This window comes from Bison bison, unplaced genomic scaffold (assembly GCF_000754665.1).
Source record: "Bison bison bison isolate TAMUID 2011002044 unplaced genomic scaffold, Bison_UMD1.0 scf7180017864108, whole genome shotgun sequence".
Lineage (NCBI taxonomy): Eukaryota > Metazoa > Chordata > Mammalia > Artiodactyla > Bovidae > Bison > Bison bison.
Genome location: NW_011494680.1, coordinates 9,480,464 through 9,488,657, shown reverse-complemented (window position 1 = coordinate 9,488,657; position 8,194 = coordinate 9,480,464). Strand labels below are relative to the sequence as shown.

Here is an 8,194-nt window from a genome sequence, read left to right as displayed (position 1 = left end):
CTCAACATTCAGAAAATGAAGATCATGGCATATGGTCCCATCACTTCATGGCAGATAGATGGGGAAACAGTGGAAACAGTGTCAGAATTTATTTTTCTGGGCTCCAAAATCACTGCAGATGGTGATTGCAGCCATGAAATTAAAAGATGCTTATTCCTTGGAAGGAAAGTTATGACCAACCTAGACAGCATATGCAAAAGCAGAGACATTACTTTTCCAACAAAGGTCCATCTAGTCAAGGCTGTGGTTTTTCCAGTGGTCATGTATGGATGTGAGAGTTGGACTATAAAGAAAGCTGAGCACCGAAGAATTGATGCTTTTGAACTGTGGTGTTGGAGAATACTCTTGAGAGTCCCTTGGACTGCAAAGAGATCCAACCAGTCCATCCTAAAGGAGATCAGTCCTGGGTGTTCATTGGAAGGACTGATGTGGAAGCTGAAACCCCAATACTTTGGCCAACTGATGCGAAGAGCTGACTCATTGGGAAAGATCCTGATGCTGGGAAAGATTAAGGGCAGGAGGAGAAGGGGACGACAGAGGATGAGATGGCTGGATGGCATCATCGACTCCATGGACATGGATTTGGGTCGACCCTGGGAGTTGGTGATGGACAGTGAGGCCTGGCGTGCTGCGATTCATGGGGTCTCAAAGAGTCAGACACGACTGAGCGACTGGACTGAACTGAACTGAACTGAACTAAAGATCCCACATGCTGCAACTAAAAAGATCATGCATGCTGCAATGAAGACCTGGTGCGGACAAATAAATAAGTGCTTAAAAAATGATAATAAAAAGAAAAACAAAACCTATATATGTAACATTAGGGGGCTTCCTTGGTAGCAGCTCAGCTGGAAAAGACTCCGCCTGCAATGCAGAAGACCCCAGTTCGACTCCTGGGTCAGAAAGTTCCCCTAGAGAAGGGATAGGCTATCCACTTGAGTATTCTTGGGCTTCCCTGGTGGCTCAGACAGCAAAGAATCAGTCTGCAATGCCAGAGATCTGGGTTCAATCCCTGGGTTGGGAAGATCCCCTGGAGAAGGAAATGGCAACCCACTCCAATATTCTTGCCTGAAGTAGCACATGGACAGAGGAGCCTAGTGGGCTACATACAGTCCATGGGGTTGCAAAGAGTTGGACATGAAATTGGCTGCAAAATGACTGAGTGACTAAGCACAGCACAGCATGTAACATTAGGGGAAACTAAGTAAAGGGTATATGAGAATTCTTTGTATCATCTTTACCAAAAAACTTAAAATTATTCTAAAATCAAAAGGTTTTTATAAAACAATGGTAAAACAAAACTCCATATGCACTGTCCCATTTTCTCTAATTAATTTGATTTTCTCTGTTTCATTAGATTTTTTTCTAATTAATAAAATGTTTTTTATCCCAAGACAAAAAACCCCACACACCATAAGTCTATTAGATACTCTTACACACACACACACACACACACACACACACACTGACAACTGTCTGGAAGAAAATACACCAGAATACACTGAGTACTGGCTTAATTATGAGTGATTTAAATTTTGCTCACCATATCTTTAACTCTTTACCAACTTTACTACAATGAATATGCATTATTTTTATAATCAGAAAGAAAAGCTTTGCCCTTGAAAAAACTTTACTAACTCTAAAGTACAAAGAATACACAGGAATCAAATAAGTATTTCTCAAAGTTTTCAAAGAGAACTGGACACAGTGATTCTATGCAAAGAAAGGGCTCTGGGTTGAGCCACCTGGGAACCCCTGCCTGCCCCACGCCATCTCACCCAGGAGACACAGCAGGAGTGCAGACAGCCCAGCAAGAAAGATGCCCGTCTGGCTTGGTTAACCACAGCATTTCCCACGCTGTCTCAACCTCAGAACACATCTTCATGTACCTTTTATCTTCCAGAACACACTTCGGGAAATACCGCCTCCTTAATATAGTTCCCCCAAGGCACTGATTTTCTGGGACCTGCCTCCATGATGTGGTTACTTTTTCTTGCTTTAAGATTACTTTTGATGTGGACCATTTTTAAAGTCTTTATTGAATTTGTTACAATATTGTTTCTGTCTTCTGTTTTGGCTTTTCGGCCGTGAGGCAGGTGGCATCTTAGCTCTCCAACCAGGGATCGAACCCATCCCCCCTCCACTGGAAGGTGAAGTCTTGACCATTGGACTGCCAGGGAAGTTCCCCATGATGTGCTTACTTTGGAGCTTGATTTTCTCCTGGAAAAGCCTTTTCTCGGTGGTTTGGAAAGCACAGAGGTAATCACACGCAGCTTTTCTTTCTGTTTCCATAGTTCTCTTGGAAAGACAGGAAAAGGTGAGGATGGAGTGGCAGATGGTCACCACGAATCACCCTCAAGGTCACCTCTACCTGGTGTGTGACAGCCTAACAGCCCCAGGCCCAAGAGAGACAAACACCTAAGGAACAGTGATGTGGAAACGTCCAGTCCCTTTTCAGGTCACACGATTATCAGTACACACACAGCTTACGCTCAGGGAAAACCAACGATGGTGGTCTCCAGAGGACTTCCCTGGTGTGGTTAAGCATCCACCTGCCAATGCAGGGGACGTGGGTTCAATCTCTGGTCTTGGAAGACTCCACATGTCATGGAGCCACTAAGCTGTGTGCCACAACTACTGAGCCTGTGCTCTAGAGCCCTCGTGCTTCAACAAGAGTAGCCCCCTCACTGCAACGAGAGAAAGCAACGAAGACCTAGAGAAGCCAAAAAAAAAAAAAAAAATCTCCAGGAGAAAGAAACCACCACCCAGCACGACAAAAATGACAAAGTCTGACCATCTTGAGTGCTGGCAGTGCTAGCCCCTTAGCAGGACAGCTGGGGCAATTCCTGCAGGTCCTTTCTGGGTTCTCTTCTGAGCATCGCTGAAACAACAGTATCCTCAATGGCCCTGGAAGGATGCTGACAGAGCAGGCTCTTTTCTAGAGCAGTTATATTGAGTGACCACCCACCTGACCATGAACCTGTGTACACTGGTGGGGAGGGTCTAACCCAGAACAGAGCTTTAGAAACTAAGACTGTAGCATTTATTGGAGCTGAGGGCTTCCCAGGTGGCTCAAGTGGTCAAGAATTCTATCCCTGGGTCGGGAAGATCCACTGAAGAGGAAATGGCAACCTACTCCAGTAATTTTGCCTGGGAAATCCCATGGACAGAGGAGCCTGGAGGGCTATGGTCTGTGGGGTCTCAAAGAGTCAGACATGACGGAGGGGCTGAGCACTGGAACTGAAGATCTGTATACCTGTGATGCAGTAAATCCTCCCTGGTCATCTAGAGAAACTCATGTACCCTGGCACCAACCAGTGCAAAAACGTTCATAGTAGCCTGTTCCTAATAGCCAGAACATGGGAGTAACTCCAGTGCCATTGATAAATAGTAGGGTTTCTTTTATATAAAGTTTAAAACCGGGCAAAAGTAAAGTACTCTGGGTGCACACAGCCCCATACACAAAAGCAGCAGAACTACAAAGAAAAGTCAGGAAATGATCACAAAAGCCAGAATAGCAGCTGCCTTCGGGGGACAGATGGGGTTGTGGTCAGGAAGGGGAGTACAGGGGCTTTGGGTGTGATTCAGTGGTCACCACACAGGTTTTCATGTTGTCAGTAGCTGTGAAAGCGAACGTTCGTGTGGTAGGCACTTTTCTGTCTGCTTCTTATACTGCATGTTAAAGCAACAGAAGAGAAAGAAGCAGGGGTAGCTAGTCTCCTTTTGTCATCACAAAAGCCATGGGACTCACCGAGACTTTTCACAGAACATGAAGTTATGGGTCAAGGATGAAGGGAAAAAAAATGCTCTCCAAGCACAGGGGGAAAAAATCACCAGGAAATACTGCAGCTGCTAAAGATATTAAAAATGTTGATAAGGAGTTTGAAAAGAGCAGCAATTAAAGCAGCTGTGTCAAACCCAACTCTAGGAGGACAGCAGCTTCCACTCATGGCTGCTTAGGGCTGTGACGTTTGCACGACGGCAGCTTTCCATCCACACCAAAGGCATGAGTTTTACTCAGCACTAAGCATCAAATCGTACTTTACCAATACACTGCCCAGTACTGGCAGGTTCACAGGGGTCACAGAGACGTGGCATGACAGATGGAAATATACACATGCTGCTGCTAAGTTGCTTCAGTCGTGTCTGACTCTGTGCCCTTGTTTTTGCACTGGTTGGTGCCATGGACGGTAGCCCACCAGGCTTCCCCATCCCTGGGATTCTCCAGACAAGAACATCAGAGTGGGTTGCCATTTCCTTCTCCAATGCATGAAAGTGAAAAGTGAAAGTGAAAGTGAAGTCGTGTCTGACTCTCAGTGACCCCATGGACTGTAGCCTACCAGGCTCCTCCGCCCATGGGATTTTCCAGGCAAGAGTACTGGAGTGGGGTGCCATCGCCTTCTCCATACACATGCTACTATGTATAAAACAGATGAACTACAAGGACCCACAGGGAACTCTACTCAATATTTTATCATGACCTGTAAGTGAAAAGGGCTCAGAGGTTAAAGCGTCTGCCTGCAGTGCGGGAGACCTGGGTTTAATCCCTGGGTCGGGAAGATCCCCTGGAGAAGGAAATGGCAACCCACTCCAGTATTCTTGCCTGGAGAATCCCATGGATGGAAGAGCCTGGTGGGCTACAGTCCCCGGGGTCGCAAAGAGTCGGACACGACTGAGCGACTTCACTAAGGGAAAAGAATCTGAAGAAAGATTCTTATATATAACTGAATCGCTTTGCTGTACACCTGAAACTACCACAGCACTGTAGGTCAACTGTACTTGAATAAAAAATAAATTTGTAATAATAAATAAATAAAAGGAAGCTGCAAAAAAAATTTTTTTTTAAATCTTGAAGGAAGTAAATAATTTCTTGTGGGTGCCGCTGTGCCATAGGTAAAGCAGAGAGCGCTCCAATGCAGGTGTGGCTGCTTGCTATACCACAGGACGAAGGTGGTTTTGTTCATACGAAAAGATGAATGCAGTTGCTTTTAGAAGTCATTCAATACAGTTGGCTCCCATGAAGATGGATCAAGCAAACTTCAACGCAAAATCAGTTTCCTTTCTTTCCCAAAGTCTCTCCAGAGGCCGAGCGGGAACAGGAAATGTCTCCTTTTGTGTTACTCATGGGTCAGTTCCCTCAGTGTCCAGCAGCCCGAAGAGGAAAACGGGTCCCTGAACCAGACGGCCGAGGATCACACAGACCAGAGGAAACAGCTTGAGGGACAAACTCCCCCCTCTTTTCTCCCCACCCCTGCTCCCCCAGATCAGGGCGTTCCCTAGTATTTGTCCACTGTGCTTCGGACCAAAGAATCCAGACCATAAACTGTGCCTGGGAGCCTCTGAGCCATTTCTCACGCTTCACGATAATGTTCACTTACTTGATTAAAAGGGATGCAATTCTTAATCTGCTGTCCTTTTTCTAGCCATGAGCAAAGCCAGCCAGCTTATTTATCCCTCGAGAAGTTAAAGCTAATTGCCAGCAGCTCTAAACTGCACAGACAGACCTTGCTTTTACACGGAGCCTTGGTCGGAATGAGACGTGCAGACACTCGTAGGAGGGGCGCATCCTTTGACCTGCTTCGTAGCACGTCACTCCCCACTGTTCCTTTGGTTTTATTTCCAGCATTCCCCTGCTAAGTGCATTCAACAAATTGACGTAATTTCAGCAGCGAAGGAAGAGCTCCCTGGCTGGCAGCCAGGTTCACAGAACCACACTTGCACAAGACCCCAGATCAAAACTGTTTTTCTCCTCTTCTTTCTTTTCCTTCCTTCTCTCTCTCCCTCTCTTTCTTTTCTTTCTTTAATACAAAACTAGGGGGAAAGCACCATTTAAAAACAAACAACTTTCAGCATCAACATTCCAGCGGTAATGTTATACCATAGTCTTGCAATATGTTACTTTTGGGAGAAACTGAGTAAAGGCTATATGGGACCTCTCTGTATTATTTCTTTTACACCTACAATAGCTTTATTGAAATATAATTTATATGCCACATTACTTTCCCATTTAAAACATACCATTCATTGGTTTTGGTATATTCCGATTTGTGGTACCATCACCACAATCAATTATAAGGACATTTTCATGTCCCCACCCCTCAAAAATGGTACCTATTAACAATTACCTATTAACCTATTAACAATTAACACTGCCATCGCCCTCCCCCACCTGAACCAACCACTCATTTCCTTTGTCTCTACAGAACTGTCTTTTACAGACATTTCACATAAATAGCAGTCATATAACACACGATCCTTTGTCTCTGGTTTCTTTTCTTTATTATCATGTTTTCAAGAGTCATCCATGTAATGTGTGTCAGGACTTTCTTTTAATTACCAAATAATATTCCATTGCAAGGAAACACCACATTTTGTTTATCCGTTCATCAACTGATGGACATTTTGGTTGTTTATACTCCTTGGTTATTATGAATAACGCTCTTATGAACAGTTGTGTAAAAATGTTTGTGTGAACAGATGTTTTCATTTCTGTATTATTGCAGACAACTGTGTGTGAATCCATAGTTATCTCAAAATAAAAAGTTTAATTGAAAATACCCAAGAAACAGCTCATGTTGAGGGGGGAAATTCTGGGTAATTTCTCCCCTCTATTTCATAGTCTTGGCTCTAATTTATCATACTATCTTCATAATATAATTATTTAAAATAATAACAACTGTTCTTAAATGCTGTCAACTATATTAAATGATTACTTGCATCACCTCATCCTGTTTTTACACCATCCCTATTTTATTGTTGCTGAGCCACTTGAGAGTAAGCTGCTATTGTTCTGTTTGATTTTAAGGAGGTCTACCAGATTTCTCTATTTTTAATGTAACATTTTAATTCCCTATTATAACTGATGTATTCATTACCTTAGGGGAGATTCTTTAAAATTGTTTAAATATCCAAAAGCACTTTCCCCACATGGTTTCAGAATCACGTGCTCATCTGATTCTCATCCCTCTTAGAGGCCATCACCTCTCTAAAAGCTGCAGCTGTCTGTCCTCTGACCTGCCTCCACCCTTCCCGGTGCCCCCACCCCACCCCAAACATGGTTACTCCAACCTCCAGCTCAGTCTGGGAACTAGGGACTTTGCCCTCCCTCCTTGGCCTGTAGGCAATAATGGAACCAACCATCATTCTGTACCCCTGAGGGATGCAGGAAGGCACAGCATCGCTTAGTACTTAGATGCTATTCGTGACCCAGGGCATAATCTGGACCAAGCCACGGGAAACATTGGGAAAGCCAAATGAGAGACATTCTACAAAAGGACAAACCTGTCATGAAAGATGGAGACAGGCCAAGGGACTCTTCCAGATTCAAGGAGACTACAGACAGGTCAGTTAAAAGCAAACTCTAGATCCCAACAGCCCTGGGGACAACACTGGGACAATGGGGAGAATTAGGATGTCGACTCTACACTAGACTCTGCGGATCAATGCAGAACTTCCTGAATGTGACCACCGTGTGGCATGAGCCCATAGCCCTTCCCTGAGGAGATGCCTGCATGAGTATTCAGGGGTGAAGGTCGTCGCGTCTACACCTTACTCTCAAGTGGCTCCGTAAAAATAAAACATGTCTGTGTGCGTATATATAGAAATGATACAGGAAATACAGCAAAATATTAACTGGTGAATCTAGGTGAAGAATATACAACGTATATTATACCTGCTCCTGTTCTGTGGACTTGGAAAAAAATATATTAAGGAATAAATGCAAATATCTCAGGGGAGAAAGAGGTGACAATTTTTTTTTAAATGAGTAGATCCCAGTTAAGACAATTCCTTAAAAAGTTAAGCACAGAATGGTGTGACTCAGCAATTTCACTGCTAGGAGAATGTATATCCGTAAGAAAATGAAAACACCTGTCCACACAATAATTTCCATATGAATGTTCAAAGAAGCATTATTCATAATAGCCCAAAGATGGAAACAAGCCAAAGGTCCACCAACAGATAAGTAGATAAGCTGTGGCATACCCATACAATGGAATAGTGTTCACTCATAGAAGAAAGAAATTCTGACAAATGTGGGTGAACCTTGAGGACATCATGCTGAGGGAGATAAGCCAGACACAAAAGGACAAATGTGTGTAGGATCCCACTGATGTGAGAGTCCTAGAGTATTACAGTCATAGAGACAGGAATTAGAGTGGTGTCCAGGGGCTGGGGAAGTGGGGGTGGGGGTAAA

The 8,194-nt window shown here is 44.0% G+C and overlaps 1 protein-coding gene across 2 annotated transcripts in view; it reads right to left on the bottom strand.

Moving 5' to 3' along the window:
• Positions 1-8,194, bottom strand: part of LYN (LYN proto-oncogene, Src family tyrosine kinase) — a 75,829-nt gene that overhangs the window by 29,510 nt on the left and 38,125 nt on the right. The window lies entirely within an intron of this gene.